This window comes from Gopherus evgoodei, chromosome 8 (genome assembly GCF_007399415.2).
Source record: "Gopherus evgoodei ecotype Sinaloan lineage chromosome 8, rGopEvg1_v1.p, whole genome shotgun sequence".
NCBI classification, from domain to species: domain Eukaryota; kingdom Metazoa; phylum Chordata; order Testudines; family Testudinidae; genus Gopherus; species Gopherus evgoodei.
Genome location: NC_044329.1, coordinates 47,411,485 through 47,432,326, shown reverse-complemented (window position 1 = coordinate 47,432,326; position 20,842 = coordinate 47,411,485). Strand labels below are relative to the sequence as shown.

General features: G+C 49.3%; 1 long non-coding RNA gene across 1 annotated transcript; it reads left to right on the top strand.

The window, feature by feature from the left end:
• The first annotated feature begins 9,235 nt into the window (after window positions 1-9,235).
• On the top strand, window positions 9,236-19,139 carry LOC115655890. Its single transcript, XR_004001533.1, has 3 exons — window positions 9,236-9,311; window positions 13,339-13,450; window positions 18,901-19,139. It is a non-coding gene; the product is annotated as an uncharacterized LOC115655890 (long non-coding RNA).
• The last annotated feature ends 1,703 nt before the right edge of the window (window positions 19,140-20,842 follow it).

Below are 20,842 nucleotides of genomic sequence, written 5' to 3'. Positions count from 1 at the left end.
TCCTTCACTCGCTCCAGGGGCCCCGGAAAACTCTCACGGGGCTTGGGTCCCCGGAGCTTCTTCCACTCCGGGTCTTCAGCAGTGGGGGTCTTTCCGCTCCGGGGCGGAAGGACCCCCCGCCGCCAAAGCAGGACCTGTCGCCAAAGTGCAGCCAGGTCTTCAGTGGAAATTCGGCGGCAGGGGGTCCTTCCGCTCCGGGACCCGCCGCCAAAGTGCACTGAAGACCCGCAGTGGGGGTCCCCCGCCGCCGAATTACTGCCGAAGACCCGGCTGCACTTCGGCGGTGGGTCCCGCAGTAATTTAGCGGCGGGGGGCCCCGCCACGGGTCTTCGGGGCACTTTGGCGGTGGATCCCTGAGCGGAAGGACCCCCCGCCGCCGAATTACCGCTGAAGCGAGGGTTCCCCTCCGCCACAGACCCCAGGTCCTCTGAATCCTCTGGGCGGCCCTGGCTCAAAGCCAGCTTGAGTAACCATAGCAGTAAAGCCATGGCAGCAAGGGCAGTGGCATAGGCTCGCCCTGCCTGCCCAGAATGCTGGGGACATAGTTGGGCGGATGCCACCCATTCTGCCATGGCGTCACTGCTAGTGTTACTTGAGTTAACTAGATCAAAGCTAGCTCAGGGATGTCTCCGTGTATGGCAGTCACACGCTGACTGCAGTGTGGAGATTGCCTTAGGGCAGGGCTACATTTACTTTACGGGGGTGTACAGAGTACAGACACTGCATGCCCAGCTAGTACGGTTATAAAGAGCAGCACAGATGGTGAGGCACTGTTCAGGTGAGTAGAGAAGCATGCCCCACACACCTGAACCCCCTGAATCCTACCTGGTTCTCTACATGCCAAGCATTTCCTCCAACATCTGCACTGCTGTTTTTGGCAGTATAGTGTCCCACTGTCTCCCCACTACAGTAGCCTTTCCCCGCTGTCTCTCCCATGTCAATGTCTTTCCCTGTTGCCAAAGCCTTTCACTGCAGCCTGTAGCTCCACCTGTAGTGCCTATAAGTTGCTGTAAGCGTGGACATAGCCTTTGATGTACTCTTGCAGTGAGATTCTGGATTTTGCAAGGAAGTGGAGAAAGAACTTTATTTCCAAGTCTCTTCTTCTAGAGTGCAACTTGCATGTGCTTACGGCGCATTGTCGGTCTCTCATACTGTGTGTTCTGCCATCGTTTTCTCTCCAAAAAATCTTTCCATTCACCTTTGTGTTTCTTGGCTTCCACTGGTTTCAGAGGGACATGCCAAGCTGGGTTTCCAAATGTGGGAATCCTAACAGGACGCTCCAATCAGCATGCAGGCTCAGCGTTGCCTGTTTCACATGACTAGATTGCCGTGTGTGGAACTGCAGGGTCTGGGCTCCTTGTTTAACAGTCCAGTGTGCACTGGGCTGCGGTGTTAATGAAGCTGACTCTGGAGGGTTTTCAGAGTGTTCTGGCTGCTGAAAAACCAAGTGGAGCCAGTCGAGGGGGAAGAATGAAGGGGCTAAACACAGGAAGAATCATTCAATGTAATGGATAGGCTGGCTGATCTCTCTCCCTACCTGGACCTCCAGGCTGCAGTCCCTCCCCTCCTCCCCCTTTGGCTCAGCTATGTGTGTGCTGGCTTGTCCCTTCCCCACTGAGCTGATGCAATGTGCTGCCCAGTGGGGTCAGCCTGCCCACACAGTGCCATTTGGAACACCCAGGCTGTTCTGTACCCCAGTGCATTGAGGGGGTGCACTCTGGGTCCCAGCAGCTGAACTGCTAAGGTCCCTTATAGGGAAGATGTGGGCATAAGGCCCAAGGAGGTTTGAGTGGGTCTCGCTAGGTCAGGAGAAGTCATTTGCAAAGCTGGGGTTAAACTCCGGGGTGAGATCTGGCCCCACAGAAGTCAGTGGGAATTTTGCCATTGACTTCCTTGGAGCCAGGATTTCCACCAGCAGACCTGGCTCCCAGCCCAGCAGGCAGAAGTATTGGGAAGGGAAGATGATCATGACCTGTTCCCAAGATCCTCTGGTGAGGGGCACATTAAAAACTCCAGGGGGGCGCCTGCCACCCTGTTTCTGCCCTTGCTAGCTGATCAAATCCTCCTGACTCTTAGCCCTGGCATGTGGGGACCTGACTTCTTTCCCTTCTTGGTTCTCAGGTTGATGTCCCTCAACCCTGTGAGAGCCAAAGCCCCCGATCCTGCCTTCTGTGGCCTCATCGTAGCAGGTTTGGTTTTTTCTTTGGAGCTCTTGGTGCAATGGCCCTTGGGCTCCCATCCTGAAACATTCGCTCTTCTCTGCAGTTAGCAGCTCTATGTGCTCAGGGCAGGGAGCAGCCAGCTCTGAACTCAGCCTCAGTGCTTTGTGCTGCTCCTTTGACAGAGCTCTTCTAAGGTATTTAGGCACAAACTCAACAGAAGAGCCGCTACTATACAGCCACCCAGAGCCTGCTCCCCCTCCTCCTTCTCTCCCTGGGCCGTGCACCCCCAGCAGGTGTGATCAGGCTGCTGCCCTCCTGTGCGCAGCCACAGAGCAGTTAGGAGCTCACTGACACCTTCTCCTCATTGTCACCAGCTGCCCCTGGATCTGGAGGGCTGCAAAGCAGGCAGATGTATGGGAACGCTTCTTCATGGCATGTAACTGATCTGTAGGCAGTGTTGGGTAGCATGATGTACATGGACCATCATGCTGCACATGTTTGTACAGTGTGCGTGCAGACACACACACGCACACGCACACAAAACACAGCTAGTAGGCTGGGTTTGGCTAGGCCAACGTTTTCAAAAGTGGCCCCTGATTTTGCATGCTCACCCAGAGCACCATGTGCAGGATTCTCTCCAGTGCTGAGCACCCACAGCTCCATCTGAAGTCAGTGAAAGCTACGGATGCTCAGCACCTCTGAAAATCAACCCCCCCAAACAGGCACCAAACAACAGCAGCTCCTTCAGAAAGTTTGGGCTCTCGTATTTAGAGCTGAGGACTGAGTCCAGGCTCCTTTCCTGACTGTGTCTTGATTCTCATCAGCTTGAGCAAATCCTGGGCAGCCACACAGAGCTAAGTGTTGCATTCTGCGCACACATGAGTGTCAAAGTCTAAAAGGGCAGTCAGTGGCGTCTTCCGGAGCATGCATGGGAGTGAGCCACGCTCCAGCCTGCAACAAGAAGTTCCATTCATGGCCCTGAACCGCAGCTCTGGGTTTATTACCCACCGGAGACTCATTGACTGACCCTTGGGAAGGATGCCAGGACAGCACTCACTGGGGCAGGCAGAGCTATGGGGTCTGTTCACTGGGGGAGAAGAGAGATTGCGCCTCAGGCCACCCATACATTCCTTCCCTTAGAAGAGGGTGGTGGTTGTTGTCCCATGTGTAGGATGGGAAATACCATTTGGAAAAAGCATCATTCAGGGCTCATCCATAGCCCAGAAAAGAGCCCCTGAGCCAGGGCCTACTTTTGGGTTCTGCTAGCATTCCTATTAATCTCCCCCAGTGACAGGAGCATTAGCACAGATAGTATCATCCTTTAGCCATGGCATCTACTCCTCTGCTTAGGGAGGTGCAGACGATGCAGTGGTCAAATGCCAGCCCCCTACTGACACTCCCACTCCCACCATTGCTACTGTGGCTGGAGAAGCATTGGGGGAAAGAGGGCAACTGTATGTGATCTTGAGAAAAATGCTTGTGTACGGCCTCTGTGTGGGTGGACGAAAGGGAAGATATGAGAGCAGATTTTGGATGTAGCGATGGATATATGTCCATGCCATCATGGGCACATGGGCAGTTCCAAACAGAGGAACTACAACAAGTTAAATGATCCTTGTTAACCCAAAATAACAAGACTTTGCATCATGTGCCAGGAATAAACATGACAGCAATGAGGGGCATTCAGATGCCACGGTGATGAGCACTCCAAGGACCCAGGAAAACAAGTGGCAACACCAACCCCATCCCCCAGGCAAAATCCTGAGGACAAATGAGCACCACACCATGCCTTGATGGTCAGGCTGTCCTGGCCCAGGGGAGGGAAGTACGTCTCAGAGTCAGGGGCCCATCACAGATAACACTCTGCCCCCGATGCTCCAATTCAGTAAGAGCTGGCTCAAGAACGTCAATGAAAGCTGCCATGGTGGAAACAGGGAGAACCGGGAAGCAAACGGTGTAGAGTGCTCCATAAAGCACGATCAATATATAGGCTGGCACCTGGAAGCAGAGGAGGCGGGTTTAATCTGCAGGGTTTAGGGGAATGCTCCAGGCTCCCCCTCATTTCTTTGTGCCCCTTCAAACTTTGGAGAAGTGGAGCTCCAGGGCTGTGAACATGAGGAGGAGGAAAGCTGCACGAATTGCATGGGGTTGTAGGTCTTCCCTGCCCCTGAATTTCAGAGGAGGGATGGACTGGCCACCTTGCTGTGTGATTGCACCCGTTGCTCTCACACACCCTTTCCCCCACCAACATGGCAGCCAAGAAACAGCAGCTAAACTGTGTTTCTCCCTCCAGAGAGGCTCTGGACCAGGCCAGCACTTCCTGACAAGCCCATCTCTCCTCACACTTCGTACCCCCCAGAAATCCTTCACTACACCTCTCTCTGCTCCCTGGGGGAAGAAGAAGAAGAAGATGACAAGGGCAGCAAGCCGCAGGAGCCCAGGGACTGCAGAGTGAGAAAGCACCATCCGGACAGCGATTTGATTTGCTAGGGCTGGGACAGCTGGGAAGCAAGGAGAACCTGCCCCACCTAGCTGGATATCATGGTATAATTGTTTCCTCTCCTGTACTCATGACAATGGCTGTCACCATTTGACCTTCTCCAGACCACTACCCCAATATGATGGCTTATGATTGAATCTCAAATACAGATCTTTGGCTCACAGCAAATTTTCCTCTTTTTGTTCTGCGGACGCTGCCCAGTGAGATATACAGAGGCACCCTACTCCACATGTCAGGGCTGCTCCCTTTGGTAGCTAGGAACCTAGAAAAATGGCCAGGAGCAATGCGGGGCTCCTTACATACTCCCCCTGCTCAGACTGAAGCCTATAGGACAGGTCAGCCACCACCCACCCATCCGCTGCATTAATACCTGTAGACGTCGCCACTGCTGACAGTTTATTATACAGTCATAGTGGGGCTCAGCACTTATCCCTGTTAGAGCAAAACCTCGCCTGTTCCTCTGGGATGGGAGGAGCCATTGCGGAGCAGACAAAGAGAGGATCTCTGCACCCCTTTGCTGAGCTTCATGCCAGTTGCACATCGCTCTGTGGGGTGGCTGGGACTGGGATTATGCCTCACTGCTGGCCACGAATTTCAGAGAGGGAGTGGGGGACTCAAGGAGACCTGGCACTGCCACTGGCCTGCTGGGTGACCATGGGCAGTCACTGCCCTGCTCTGGGTCACAGTTTCCCCATCTGTAAAATGGCAACAATGAGTCCCTTAGCTCTTTTTTACAAAGCACTTTGAGCGCTCCAGAGGAAAGGGGCTACATAAGCATGAGGTGGTAATAGGAAGCTAGCGAGCAAGGATGGGCTGTGGAGTTGCATGACACCTGCTCCAAGGGTTCGGATGTTGATTCCCTTCTCTCAGCCCCTCTGGCATGCCCTGCCTCAAGCCCATTTAGTCAGGCTGCATGGGGAGAAAAGAGGGAATTTCACCCAGGTTGAATGAGCAATTGGGTGAATGGTCGTACCATCCTGGGTCTTCTATTTAACAAGGCACTGGACTCTGTCACTGTGCCATGCGACCGCTACCGTGGTCCTTTGCATTGAGAAGAAGTCGCTCTTCAGTAGCTAGTTTCCTTTTAGTCCTAGAAGGGGCCAGCTGTGAAAGTCTGATGACAAACTGTAATTGTGATATGCATATGGATCACTGTCAGGCAGTGACCTCCGCATTTGATGGCTATGTCCGTGCACTCTCAGAAAGGCGTGCCATGGAGTTGTGTTGCTGTGAACCAATGAATATTTTAATCTTCTGCTCCTTTAAAAATGTCTGGCTGTAATACTAGAAGGGGGGCGTGGGGTCTGGAATTTAACTAGCTGTGAGTGAGCCAGGCATCCGAGTGGAGCTCTTTGAAAAGCAAAGTATCCTGGGCATTGCACCATGTTTCTAATAAAACAAACCAACTTTAGTTGTCTGCGCTGACTCTTAGTGTACTGGTTTGTGTCATTCCTGGCCTGAGATAAGCAGCTGTGTAACTGCATTGGTGTCGTAAGGAATTAGGTTAAGAAATAATCAACCTAGACCGTTGTTACTATCTAATGTTACATTGTGGTAGTGCCTGTAGGCACCTAGGTGAGATACACTTATACAGTAAATGACATTTGCTGCTCCAAATGTTTTCAGCCTGAAAGCATTTGAGAACAGTGTATTGCACGTGTTACACACATTCTTAACTGACACACTGAGGCGCTGACTTCTGGAGAGACAGACCAGGAAATAAAGGCAGCTTAGTTTAGTTAATTGATTATTTATTTGTTTGACTGATTGCATTGACAGTCATTGCAATAAGTGCCCAGCGTCTTGCATATGAATGAGACTGTTTACAGAAACACTCCGAAGCTGCACGTTTGCGGGACTGAATAATTCTGCCTCCCTCACAATAAACCCAGCCAGTTGCTTCCTGCTATGCTGCATATGTGTGCACAGAAATCCAGGGATTCCTTTGAGACATCCACGCAGGGCAAAGGTTGTGCTCAAGTCAGACAGTTTAGCGGGCTCTTTAAATCTGTTGTATTTGTGCACTTGTGTTCAGCCTCCATATAGACCAAGTTTTCTTCTGACGTGGTCCTGATCCTGAATGCATCACCTTAATTCCTGCTCACAAGCTATCGCTGGCCTGGGCCCAAACACATAAAAGCCTCATGAATTACTTTCAGGAACTGAAAGCCTGAGAAGTGGAAAGACAAACAGCACAAGGAGGGCCAGGTTCCATGACGCAGTGTGTACAGAGGAGGGAACAGAATGGGCCCATTCCATCCTATGATGTTCTGAAGCAGCCCACTATATGCCAGCTAATGCCAGGTGTGTTACTTATTCAGACTGGGAGGGGCCTGCCTGATCACTCCCCTCCCACCCACAAACGAATAGAATGAAAAAATCCCTGTCAACTGTGAGCAGCTGTAGTCCTGGGCAGAAAGTGTGAAGGCCTGTCCACGTAATTACCAGCATTATTATACTGGTACAATTAGCCATCTAGCAGTGGCCTAAGTATGCACCCAGGCTAGTTATGCTGGGATAGCTATTGTGGTATAATTTTAGTGATACTGGTAAATTTCCCAAGCCATTAACAATTGCAAATTTATAGAAAATTGATCTAATCTGGCTACTTTCACAGCCTGTGTAACTTACATTTCTGTGACTGGGAGAAGGGCAGGCATCATTTCTAACTCCCTGCTTCCAGGAGATGTAACAGTAGCCAGGGGAGTCAGTGACACTGCCCCCTACCATGTGGCAGGAGTATGATCCTCTGTAACCCAAAGTGAGTATGGCCAGGTAATAAACATCAGATTTTCACCAGCACTCCTTACCCTAATTACATAGTCAGTCAATTCTTGGCTTTTTATAATCGTGTATGGTTTTATGGTTAAAGCACAGGACTGGGGATCCTGACCTTGTTTGTGTTCAGCAGCCTTATGTTGTGAGGTTGGGCAAATAATTCACTTGACCACTATGTGCCTCAGTTTACCTCTCTGTAAAATAATACCCCCCCCCACACACACCCACATGGGGTTAGAGAGAGAGCAAGCCCAAATCAATGAACATGGAGCTCTTTAGCAGGAAGGTGCTGTGCAAATGCAAAGTGGCACAATTAATGTTTGCCATTCTGGAATAGTTTCCAGCCAGGGAGCTGAATGAATTATTATTAATTAACTCCAGGAGTAAACAGCAGCAGGTTTTGGAGATTTGCATGACAATTAGAGTTAGTAATCTGCTCTCGTCTCAGGCTGAAACTGCAGCCAAGACACAGGCCAGGAAGGATTCCTATGGGGATGCAGCAGTGGCTGACTCTAAGCATTCATACATCCCCAAGAGTTGGTACATAGCCCTGGCTCCTAACACTCAGGAACAAATTACCAGGAGTTGGCCTACAAAACTGGGGCAGAGCAGGAAATTGCACTGAGTGGGGAAACAGTCCGGTCCTATGCATATAATAAGTTCAGTTGTTCTTTTTGCAACATTAGTTGTGTAATGTAACGTATCTGATGGGTGTCAACTGCCTAACAGACAGTTAGATGTTGCTACCAGGCTAGTGAGGGTCAAAGAAACATTTGACCCTCAGATGCATGCGGCTGTCCCATGCTATCAGAGACAGCTGCTGCCCTGGAGAGGAACATGCAGTCACAGGCAGTCCATGTCATATCTCCTGCCCTGGGTGAGGCTGATATGGAAACAGATTCCAGGGGGCTGGCCTGCACCCCTGTTTGAAATGAGTGAGAAGCAATGGTGTGTGAAATGCTATTACACTATGCTATTTGGCAGGGTAATCTCGGAGCTACACGCAATCAGTGGAAAAGGAGAATGGATGTGCTATGAAATATTGCCATATTTGGGTGTATTAAAACAAAGGGGAGTTAGGCTACCAATGCCCTTCAGTGCCATTGACGACCCCAGCTGTGATCGGAACAAGGCAGGGCACCTCGTGTTCAAAGGGGAGGAGTTTGTACATCACTGTGATGGCAGCTAGACTCCACACTGGCCCTGAAAGGGTTAAAGGGCACTGGCTTGCTCAGTTAGGACATTGGGTGGCAACTACAGGGTGTGTCAGGGCCAATGACGGATGAGACTCAGCTGTGGTGGGAGCTGGGTGGTTTGTATAAACTTAAAGGAAGGGTGTCAGGGCAGAAGGAGATGCCTAGGTTTTGGAACCATAAGTAGTTCTTAAGTGAGGTGAAACTTGGGGGTACACAAGACAAATCAGAAAGGGGAACAGTAGTCTGGAAAGGTTAAGAGCCACTGGTTTAAGTCTCATGATTATTTGAGGCCAATCCCATGATTTTGGGGGTTCCGACTCATGATTTTGGATCTCCTGAGGCTGGCCAGGCCATACCGAATCCCTGCTGAGCGGGGCAGGATTCCAACTGCAGGGGGCCCTCCAAGGGAAAGGCTTTAAAGCTCACTGGCATTGCCCTGCAGCATCCGGTGCCCCTATGTGCTGATGTGACACTGGGGTGTATAAACTCCGTCCTGCCCCAGACATGAAGGGGTTAATGAACAGAGTCGCTGCCTCCCTAGCTGCGTTTAAATGGTTGACCAGCAACAGTAGGGATAAGATGTTGCAGCCTAGGCAGAGCTGAGGGCTAACCTGAGTCAGTCAGTAACAGGCTGCCAGTAACCTGCCCAAAGAGGAGGACCAGAAGCTAACTGAGGTGAGACTCTCTGAGAGAGATAGTGGGGGGACCCTAAGCGGCTCCTCCTTTCCCTGCAGTGTGTGAGCTAGAGGAGAACAAGGGTCTGGCTATCAGGCCCAAAGGGATTTGAGGACAGCTGGAATTGAACTGGGCTTGTTTATTTCCAAAGGACCTGAGGCCAGGTGAGAGGGGCAGATGATTGAACCAAGTTCTGAGCTTTTAGAGCTGATGCAGGCTGGGTCTGCCACACTCTAGATACATAGGTAACATCTCTCTCCTGTTGCTCTCAAATCACACACGCTCTCTCCTGGGTCAGTTCCCCACCCTGCCACAGATGCTGTGTGTGACCCTGGGCAAGATCCTTACAGGTAGTTAGTACTTAAAGAGCATGCTGCTTGGGAAAGAATGAGAGCACCATGCTGACTTCTGCTAAGGGTGCTCATTGATTGAATAGCCAAACAAGCAACACTGTAATTAGAGATGGGCCTCAGCCACAAAGGCCCCAATTCTGCAAGCTGTCTGGTGTGTTCAGACCCATACGATGCCCCACTGGGTGTGTCTACATTGCATCTGGGAGCAAGCCTCCTAGCCCGGGTCTGTAGACTTGTGATGGCAGGGCTCCCGCTAGCGTGCTAAAAGCAGCTGTGTAGACAGCGCTTTGACATTGTGGCTCAGGCTCTAAGCCCACCCCAGGTTTAAGAGCCCAATGTCTACATGGCTGTTTTTAGTGTGGCATGAACCTGTGGCCTAGCACTGGGCGGCTGGCTCCCAGATGCAGCGTAGGCACACACCGAGAGAACAGCTGGCAGGAACTGGGCAGTAGTTCCAATCCCAAGTTTGTAGGCTGTTCTAATTGTAACCCCTTGTATAAAATATTTGGCACTTGGTTGCTTCTAAACTCTTCCTGTAACTCCTGGTGGTGGTTCTGGGCTGAACAGCAGCTCTGTAAAGGAGTCTGTGTGGGCCATGGGCGATGAGGAATCACAGGGCTCTGTGTCTTGAGTGCAGCTATTTGCTCTCCAGCTTAGTTTCTGTGGCAACTGAGCCCGGGGCGTTTCACTTTCAGTCCTTGTAATCTAGTCTCCCTTTGCAGGAATGTTCTGGCATTTGGAACTGTGCCAACCGCCCTCAAAACTTTCCATAGATCTGATCAGCCAGAGAAAATGTGTTCCTGATGTAAAGGGACCCTGTTAGCTTGTTTTTTTCTTATCTCCTTCCAAATTCTGTTAACAGTCTACGGATTGTCTCAAAATAAATCCGTCCCAAAATAACAACCCAGCATTCCTGGACAGCCCTACAATAGCAAACCGGTGCTCATGAGCCACTCAACAAAATCAATGTTTGCAGCCAACACTTATGAGCCTCTCTACAATAACAAACCAGCTTTGGCAGCCCAGTGCTTACAAGCAAATGTATAACACCAAGCTGGTGTCAGGACTCGGGGAACCTCCCCAAAATTAGAATAATAAAATATCAGGATTGGAAGGGACCTCAGGTCATCTAGTCCAACCACCTGCTCAAAGCAGGACCAATCCCCAACTAAATCATCCCAGCCAAGGCTTTGTCAAGCCAGGCCTTAAAAACCTCTAAGGAAGGAGATTCCATCACCTCCCTAGGTAACCCATTCCAGTGCTTCACCACCCTCCTAGTGAAAAAGATTTTCCTAATATCCAACCTAAACCTCCCCCACTGCAACTTCAGACCATTGCTTCTTGTTCTGTCATCTGCTACCGCTAAGAACAGTCTAGATCCATCCTTGAATTTGAATTTATTTTGAAATTGAATTTAGTCAGCAGAGAGGCCACCAAAGGAACTGCTGCTATTGTGATGGAGAGCGGAGGTTGGGGAGACATGGAAGAGGGGGATTTCTCTTTCAGAAAGTGAATAAGGAGGCATCTCAAAAGGTCATGTGGGGGAGGGAAAAAGGTCACACAAGGGACTGGAGCTGGGAAGTGGGAGAGGCTGTATGAGGGCTGAAGGGGTTCAGGAGCAGAGCTGTGTGAGTAACTGATTTTTCCAGTGTGGTGGTCAAAATGCGGGGTGGGGGGACCTTCATTTTGGGTCAACTTGACATTAAATTTAACTATTTGTTGGCAAAACCAAACAAAAAAAGTTTAAAAAATTATGTTGGGTCAAACTGAAGGGTTTGCTCTGCCTGAAACAAAACTTTTTTTTCATATTTTTTTTCAAATTTAAGGTAAAATTCAGCACAAAAAGGCATTTCAAAATGAAAAACTGAAAGAACACAGTTCAACTTCTTCAGAACTTTTTTTTTCCCTGAAATAATTCAAATTTGACTCAAATCTCCATTTATTCCAGTGGGGAAAAAATTGTCTCAAATTTCACCCAGCTCTCCTCAGAAGTTTTTGAATGTTTCCTGCTGTGTGCTGTTTTGTCTAGCCTCACCTGAGCTGGAAATCTCTCACCTCTCTGTTCTCACTTGTTCGCTTTTCTTGAAAAGAGAAAACAGGCTATGTCCACTTCAGCCAAATATCTGGAAATCAATGACCCTTCCTCAACCTGGCAGCTGTGGTGTTCTTTCCAGGATCTAGCCCTTCATCCTGTTACCTGCCTTCTACTGGCAGTGAGGGAAACCCCAGCCAGCTCCACAGTAGGGTTCATCTATGTGGCAAAGTGTCCATGGCCAGGGATGGTGATAGCAGATGACACTGCCCTGATGAGGCTGAGTAACAGTCTATGTTGATGGGGCTGTACAGCGTTAGACTCAAGCTAAGGAGTATAACTAGCAAAACCAAACTTCATTATAACCCCGTCTTTGCCAGGCTTAAAACGAACTGGGTTGCAAGCCAGGCCAGACTGAGGCAGGGGACTCTGGTAAGGCTGGTCAGTGAAGAGCAGCCCAGTCAAACAGCACATTCTGTCTAGCCAACAGGTCATTCCCATCCCAGAGTAGTTCTTTTAGCGATGTGTTGCTGCGTCCATTGGTGAGAGAGGCTCTGATTCCGCAAAGCATTCCCACATGAAGAACTAATGATTAATAATAAGGGTAACTAACACTGGAACAACTTACAAAGGGATATGGTGGATTCTCCATCTCTGAAATCAAAACTGGATGCTGTTCTAGATCTGCTCTAGTTCAACCTCCACTGTTGGACTTGAAGTAGGAACTAACCCAGGCCATAGATGTTTCCTGAATTATGCAGGAGGTCAGACTAGATGATCACAGTGGTCTCTTCTGGCCTTAAACTATGAATCATGTGCACTGAAAAGCTTTGCGTCGAGCTGTGTAGTTCATGTAGGGCCCAGGCGGGTTTAACATGCATTTCAGGGTACGGAAATAGGTAATGGTGTTCTATTAGTCTCCTGATCTTAATGTTCTTGGGGTTGGCATAGCTCCTATTCGCTAACCAGGGTATCCACCTCTCAGCAGCAGTCAGACAGCATATAACTACCAGGGGAGAAGGAGAGGAAGAACCTGGAAAGCAGCTGTTTGGCTTCAGGCTCCTTGCTAGACTTTCCCCAGTTCTCACACGCTTGTCTGGAGGGGGAGAATCCTTCTACATCTACATTAGTCAAGGGCTTGATGCAGGAATTACTGGGTCAGGGTCTCTGGCCTGGGTTATGCAGGAGGTCAGACCAGATGACCACAATGGTCTCTTCTGGCCTTACAGTCTATGGGTCCTTTGGAGAAGCAGGACTTGACATCACAGAAACCTCTTCCAACAACTCTGTGGTCCACCTAGGGGCTGCACTGGACCACAGCATCATAGATTCAAAGGCCAGAAAGGACCATTGTGATCATCCAGTCTGACTACTTGTACAACACAGGTCAGAGAGCTGCCCCCAAATAATTCCTAGAGCAGATCTGTTATTAAAATCAAGGCTGGATATTTTTCTATGTCAGTGACGGAGAATCCACCATGGTCCTTGGCAAGTTGTTCCAATGAGTAATTACTGTCCCTGTTAAATTACGCATTATTTCTAGTCTGAATTTGTCTAGCTTCAATCTCCAGACACTGGATAGTGTTAGACCTTTCTCTGCTAGATTGAAGAGCCCATTATTCAATATTTGTTCCCCATGTAGGTATTCATAGACTGCAATCAAATCCTCCCTTAACCTTCTGTTTGTTAAGCAAACTACATTGAGCTCATGAGAAGGAACACTAAGGAGCGACACATGACTAATCATTTGCAATGTGAGTATAACACAGGGGTATGGCACGCGTGCCAACAGCGGCACACGATCTGATTTTCAGTGGCACTCACACTGCCTGGGTCCTGGCCACCGGTCCTGGGGGCTCTGCATTTTAAATTAATTTTCAATTAAGCTTCTTAAACTTTACATACAACAATAGTTTAGTTATATGTTATAGACTTAAAGAGAAAGACCTTCTAAAAAGGTTAAAATGTATTACTGGCACACAGAACCTTATATTAGAATGAATAAATGAAGACTCAGCACAGCACTTCTGAAAGGTTGTTAACCCCTGGTATAACACAATACATCTCAGACACCTGACAAAGGAATGTTAATGCTATCAACCTCAGATTAAAGACACTTTCTTACCTCTGTGATGGTGGCCAGTCCCTGGGCACAGTGTCTGCTCATAGTGGCAGGTCTTGGTGTCCTCCAGGTCACCAAGCATCGGTCCTTGTAGTCTGTGTGCTGTTCCTTTTTGGGGTGTCTGTGTGTGTGGGGGGGTGAAATCTCACTTTTTTCCCCCTCCTATCACTGGAGGGAAAAAAGGAATGATGGGTAAATTTAAAAACAGTTGGAGAGTATTTTTCCTCCCTTTCAGACCCCTTTCTGCCAGTGGAAAAATGGTGTGGGAGGGAACAATTGAGGGGGAAAATTTCCTGCTGAAACAAATGTTTCCTCCCCCAGAAAGTCTGAATTTCATTCAAAAAATTAAAATGTTCAAAAAATTTTGGCAACCTTTTCTTAGAGCAGCTCTGGTGTCCCAAGCATGGGGCTCCAGAGGTGGAGTGGCCTTTGGAAAAGGGAGATACTTTTGGCTTTCCTAGGAAATCCTCCAAATTTTGCCAAGCTGTCAGCCTCTGAAAAAATGCTAGAGCCATAGGGTTAGAAGGGATCGCAAGGGTCATGTAGTCTAACCCCCTGCCAAGATGCAGGATTTGTTGTGTGTAAGCCATCCCAGTCAGATGGCTCTCCAGCCTCCTTTAGAAAACCTCCAGTGACCTCCCTAGGCAGTCTGTTCTATTGTCCAGCTGTTCTTAAATTCGGGAGCTTTTCCTGAGATTTAATCTAAATCTGCTGTGCTTTAGTTTGAGCCCATTGCCTCTTGAACTCCTGCCCTCTGTGGCAAGACAGAACAACTTTTCTCCATCTTTTTTTTTTTTTTTGTGGCAGCCTTTAAGGATTTGAAGGGGGGACATGATAGAGGTCTTCATCTTTTTTTTTCCAAACTAAAACATACCCAGTTCCTTCAGCCATTGCTCATATGACTTGCATTCCATCCCTTGCATCGTCTTTATTGCTCACTTTCGGATCCTTTCCAGTTTCTCTACCTCCTTTCTATACAGTGGTGACCAAAAGTGGATGCATTTCTCCAGCTGAGGCCTACCCAGCGTTGAGTAGAGCGGTACTATCACCTCCTGTGGCTTCTATGCTATGCCTCTGTTAATGCAGACTAAAATTGCAATTGCCTTATTATTATTATTTATTATTGCAACAGCATCGCTCATATTGAGGTTATGATCCATCACAACTCCCAGATCCTTCTCAGTAGTGCTGCTGCCAACCTAGTTTTCCCACATTCTGTATTTGTCCATTTGGTTTTTCTTCCCTCAGTGTAGCACCTTACGTTTGTCTTTGTTGAATTTCATTTTGTTGTCTATAGCCCACTTCTCCAATTCATCAAGATCCCTCTAAATTTCAGCTCTATCTTCCAAAGTGTTGGCAACCCCCCTAGCTTTGTGTCATCTGCAAATCTGATCAGTCTGCTCTCTATACCTACATCCAGGTCGTTAATAAAGGTGTTAAACAACACCAGACCCAGAACAGCTCCCTGTGGAACCTTGCTTGAGCCTCCCACCAAGCTGATTGTAGGTTGCATGTGCTTAGTAGACACCACCTAGATTTGTAGCATTTAAATGCCCTGAAGAGTCTGAGCAGGACTTTCCCTGCAACTGCAGCTCTGGTTTGCTGTGGGCCATGCTGGGTCCAAGCACCCAAACTGAGAGCAGGGAGTCTGTCTCTCCTGGGCTCTCAGCAACCAACTGGCTGGGCCCAAGCAACCTGGAGGAGGAAGCCACCACCTGATTCAAATGCAGATTGGGACAAGCAGTGGGGAACATTTGTGGGGGAGGGAAATGGGACTGGGGAGGAGAGGGAAATGCACTGGCGGTTGAGGTCGGAGCAGGGGTGTGCACAGAAATTTAACTTTGACCCCTTTTTGGGGGGCATGTTCTGTGTCCCCACCCTGGCTCCGGCAAGAGTTTGCTCTTCCTTCCACCCACCCTGGCCCAGTAGGAGGTTGCTCTTCCTTTCCTCACCCTGCAGCCCCCAGGGCTAGGACAAGTTCTGTGCTCCTGGGTCCCTGCTGCTCCTCCTCCCCATTGCACACGCCCCTGGGTCGGTGGAAGAGAGAGACGGGGAGCCTCAAATGAGGACTGGGATTGGCTGGACAAGGAGAGTGGGATTGAGAACCAGTAGGGCAGGGGGAAGGAGGAGGAGGAGAAACAGATCTGACGAGGAGCCAGTGTGCCTGAAGAAAACTGGCACTGGGTGGGCAAATAGACTGGGACGAGGAGCTGGGGACACACTGAGCTTAGGCAAGGACCCCAGGAGGTCGACTGGGACTGGGAGCCAGTGGGGATGGGAATGTGGACTGGGGTGGTGGTGACTGGTGGGGAGGGTGGGGAAGAGAGACAGAGTAGATGAGGACCCAGAAGAGCGGGAACTGGGACTGGCTGGGCTAGGAGAGTGGGGGTCCAGATGGGGTAAGAGTAGGACTTGCTGGGCAAGGAGCCAGGCTCTGAGATTAGAAGTCTGAGGAGAGGAGACTGGGCCTGACTAGGTGAGGAGAATGGGGCTGGGTTGAGGAGCCAAGGGTGGGGAAGAGCCAAGATTGCAGAGGGGGTTGAAGGCAGAAGGGCTCATGCTTGGAGGGAGTTTTGAGAAAGGTCTGTGCTGTCTGGACCCAACTCCCTTCCAGAGGAAAACTGGGGCCCAGTCCTGACTGGAGCCTTCATTTGCTGTAGTAACAAATACAGTAATAACAGTAAACAAAGAACAGTGTCTAGTGAGAACTGTTAGTGTAAAAAAGGGCAACAAGGAAACACTCTTAGGGCCGCATCAGCCTCCTCTCTCTGCACAGCCCAGCGTCCAGGATGAAAGAGACAGGGAGGGGCTGGCTGTCTCCTGAAAAGCTTGTTACTGTGTGTTAGATACTCCCCTACCCCAGGCTCCGGGAGATATTTTTGCTCCTGAGCTGTGCAAGTGCAATCGAAGACAGAAATAGAGGAGGGGCTATCTGAGGAAGTGGGATATGCAAACCGGTTGGCTTTTATAGAAGGTGCAAATGTTGCAGTTTCGGAAATGTGCTTGCAGCATTCTGCTGGTGGAGGAAGAAGACGCTTTTTGCAGCCAGCGTGCATGTGGAAATGCTTTCTTTGTGCAAAGGGCTGTGGCAGAGCAGAGTTCACAGATGCTGTTTTGTTGTTAGGCAGAATTCATAGAATCATAGATTATTAGGGTTCCCTGCAGGAGTTCACAGACTTTGCACAGACTGTAGGGAATGTGTACTTTTTATCTCTACACAAAGACCCCGTCACACGCTAGTCAGCCACAGCCATGGGTAGCAGGTAGCATAGGCCAGGGAAGGCTGTGCCTCCCCAGACAGCCTGGTGTGGTGTGGCCCCACCCACACTCCACTCTCAGCCCCGCTCCTGCCTGCCTCCAGTTCCCTTCCCACTGTTCCGTGGCCAAAAGGCTGGGGCAGGCAGGCTGTGGATGGTGCTCACAAGGCCCAGGACTGGAGGTGCTCTGGCTGCGTTGCCCACCTGATGCACTGGGGCTGGGGGTGCTCCAGCTGCGCTGCCTGCTTGGCGCTCTGGGGATAGCAGGGAGGGGCAGAGGCTGTGTGTGCTCTGGACTCCAGCAGGGAGAACAAAAGAACGGCCATACTGGGTCAGAACAAAGGTCCATCAAGCCCAGTATCCTGTTTAGTGGCCAATGCCAAGTGCCCCAGAGGGAGTGAACCTAACAGGTAATGATCAAGTGATCTCTCTCCTGCCATCCATCTCCACCCTCTGACAAACAGAGGCTAGGGACTCCATTCCTTACCCATCCTGGCTAATAGCCATTAATGGACTTAGCCTCCATGCTTTTAAACCCTGTTATAGTCTTAGCCTTCACAACTTCCTTAGGCAAGGAGTTCCACAGGTTGACTGTGTGCTGTATGAGAAGAACTTCCTTTTATTTGTTTTAAACCTGCTTTGCTGAACAGGGATGGCTTGTTGAATCAGTTTGTAAATCAGTAGTGGTATGTTACCCAAAATTGGGCCAGCTAGTAAGCTTGTGGAGGACTAATGATCCACCAGAGTTTGGCACAAAGCAGCTTGTTTATTATACTGATAGCTAAGCTCAAAGGAAGGGGGAGGGGGTCACACTCACACTTCCATACTCATGCTCAGGACAGGAACGGCACTGGAGATGTTAGGATCCTTGAAGGTAAGTGTCCCACAGCACAGTGATGGATGGTGCGATGAAGGTAAGTCTTCCCAAGGCATGATGGAATGCAACGCAGCAAACCACTGGCCAGGCGGTCCGGGCGAAGGGCCTCCATGGGAGGTACAAGCTTGTGAGTACACCCCTGAGCACATGGCCCCTTCCCCTTTTAAGGACCTGCTCCTCATGGCCTGTGACTAGAGATGACTTGGCCACATCTGGTCACACTCCACCTCAGGCAGAGTCCATGCATTGGGTGCACGATCGCTGCCTAATCAGTATCATGGCCTGTGACTAGAGATGACTTGTCCACGTCTGGTTGGTCACACTCCACCTTGGGCAGTGTCCATGCATTGGGTGTGTGAGTGCTGCCTAATTAGAGTCCCAGAGACTTTGTCTATCTAGGAGCTCTTCTGATCTTCCAGCTATTCAACCAGCCCATTCATCCCACAAGCATTCCAGGAAGGAGGGGGAGGGGAAAGCCACTTCACAGGTATTCAAGGAGGGAGAGGAGGCATGAGGTTGGGAAAGTGTAACAAATCTTTTGAGCATATAGGTTATACATAGCATACAGATCCCTGGTGCTCCTACAACAGTATAGTGCTATATCAGGGCCTATATCAGGAAGATTTTCCAAAGAACACATTATTTAAAAAAATACCAACACAGAGCGCTCTCCTGGAAGCACTTTAATGCAATGTCTTCGTGGTAATTCAGATTTCAAGAGCTGCAAGATAAGTGGTGTTCAATGTGTAGCTGATATTTTACAATCAAATTATTTTCAGTTCCTTTGGTAACCTAAGACCTGATTTTTTTTTCCTTCCTAAATAAATATTTGCCACCATTATTTAGAGATGTCTGTAACATCGTTTAGAATGGGAGAATTCACGTGTAATGGCATGAAATGTAGCAATCAATCCAACACTTGAAGTACAGCAATATTTCTTGATACAGGCTCTTTACTGGACTCCAAAATGATGCAAAACGGGGAAAAAGCAAATGGTGGAGACATAATACAGAGAACCCTGAGTTACTTCACATACTATGGAATTGGATAAAGCTACACACAACTGGGAAAATAGACAATAGGTTCTGAAAGAACTGTGGGGACAGAATGGAAATGTTCCTTTGGATCCTCCGATGGCTTTGCTGGGAATCGCTTGGGAAGGGCTTTCTATTTTGTCTGTCTTGGATGTTTTCTTGGGCAATTTTATGCATTGTACAGCAATAAAAATCAGAAATTGCCCTGATGATTCACACTTGAGAAACTTCACAGTCCATTTGTGTATTGGTTTGTAAAGTGAGAAATAATAAGATTCTTGGTGGTATAAAAGAAACACTTCCTTCCATTATACCTCAGATCACCCCGATCCTGATCTATACAGGCAAACCTGTCCATCGCATTGGAGTTATTGGAGTTCAATGTGGGTGCAGGGATGGCTCAGGTTGCTGGACTTGCTTTGCTTAACTTTAAACACATTATTGGGATGCCTCCTGTGTCTAGTTAAATACGTGTGTATCTGCTTTGCTGGATCAGGGCCTATGGTTGTCAAATCAAAGTCCTCACAAATGTAGATATTTCTCTGTATGCCCATTTAAGTTAAGGATCAAAGTGATTTGCAGAATGCCCCTCAGCCTGGTGAGAGGAACAGTTTTTTTAATTTTAGTTTTGCAATTCCCCTTTAAGTGCTAAAGCTCTGAAGCAAACTTACTGGCTGGGCCAGCTCCAGGCACCAGCATTCCAAGCTGGTGCTTGGGGCAGCATTCTGCAAGGGGCGGCAGTCCCTGTTTTGCCCCAAGCAGCGCACCGAATTGCCGCCGTGGACAGTGGGGGCAGTCCGTGTGCCTTTAGGGCGGCAGGCGCGTTTCCGCGGCAGCTGCAATTCGGCAGCAGCTTCTATGTTTAGCTGTCTGCGGCAGCTTCTGCTAAACATAGAAGCTGCCGCCGCTCTGGAAAGTCACCTGCCACCCTAAGGGCACGCAGACTGCCCCCGCCGCTCGCGGCGTCAATTCAGTGCGCTGCTTGGGGCAGTGAAAACTGTAGAGCTGGCCCTGCTTACTGGTGCCCTGGTTTGTTCATAATCAGCCAAATTTAAACAACCTCCTGGATGGGTTAGCAGTAAGGATTGAACCAGAGACTGTCATAACTGCAGAGTTGGCCCAGGTGATTAGCACCCAGCTGCGAGCCCGTGGGTTAGTCTAGCCCAAGTGTGAACAGCCACACTGCAAAAAGGCCTCCCTGGAGCTTGTGTGTGTGTGTGTTTTGAGGACTTCTCTAGGGGCATTTCCCTTGCTTCTTTGGGCTGTGCTAAGCTGAGTCCCTCCCCTCTGTGATCCTTTCCCAGAGGAAGAGGGAGAATTTCTCTGTCCTCGGCATACGCGGGGGAATGGTGGGAAGGTGTTGGAGGACTGTCAGCATCCAAGTGGTTTAGTCTATGCCCACTTTGCACTAATGGACAGGTTAGTGACTCAAGCGAAAGCAGCACCTAGGCTCTAACCTTACCTCTAGCCGAGCTGGGATGAAAGCCCCACTCAGGTGAGAGGGGGATCAGGAGCAGCACCTGGGCAGAGCTGCAGTGAAGATTGCTGCAACGTGAGCTTAAGGGCTTTGGCCTTCAGAAGCTGCAGCAGACAGCTGTCCCCAGGGATCAGCCATAAAGGGGGACATTCTTTTGGTTAGTGTGTTACAGTTATCAGAATCCAAACATTGTTTTTTGTCCTGAATCAGTCCGATGGGAAAGTTGTTGTGGAGCAACACCATTACATTCTACGCTTGAATCTCATGCTCCCTTGGCTTCTAACCCAGGAGCTCCAGACTTGCACAGTAAGTACATTGGTTGCTATCATCCAGATTGTGTTTTTCATTTGTGTGTGTACCCATAGGAATTCCTTCCCA